Below are 625 nucleotides of genomic sequence, written 5' to 3'. Positions count from 1 at the left end.
TGACCGTCTATAAACTCACTAGGGGGGACCAGAAGGGTTTGGGGGAGACGCTGTTTCCCCTAGCGCCCGCTGGCATAACAAGGAGCAATGGGCACAAGTTGATGGAGAGGAGGTATAGATTGGACATCCGCAAGAACTACTTCACAGTTAGGGCGGCTAGGAGCTGGAACCAACTTCCAATGGAAGTGGTGCTGGCCCCTACCCTGGGGGTCTTTAAGAAGAGGCTGGATGCCTACCTGGCTGGACTCATTTGAGTCCCGTTTCTCTTTTTGCGGTTTTTTGTTGTTCTCCCGCCCTGGCGGGGGGTCGGGCTAGAAGATCTACTAGGTCACTTCCGACCCTTAATCTATGAATCTATGGTTCACAACATTTGCATCTCGAGGTCCCCTCTTTAAGTTTGTTGTATTGCTGCATGCATCTTTGATTTCATGTAACACTGTATGTTACTATGAGCACATTGTAATATCTCAGCAACTTAAGAAAGATTCTAACATTGTGTTCATTTTTAACTTTTTCATAAATTTTCATAGACATTAGGAATAGAAGGGGCCTCGTAAGATCACTGGGTGCAGCCCTCTGCCCAAGGGGCAGGAAGTCAGTTAGGGTCAAAGTATCCCAGCAAGAT

The sequence above is a fragment of the Gavialis gangeticus genome, unplaced genomic scaffold, assembly GCF_001723915.1.
Source record: "Gavialis gangeticus isolate Ggan-Ray unplaced genomic scaffold, GavGan_comp1, whole genome shotgun sequence".
Lineage (NCBI taxonomy): Eukaryota > Metazoa > Chordata > Crocodylia > Gavialidae > Gavialis > Gavialis gangeticus.
This window is presented reverse-complemented; position numbering follows the sequence as displayed.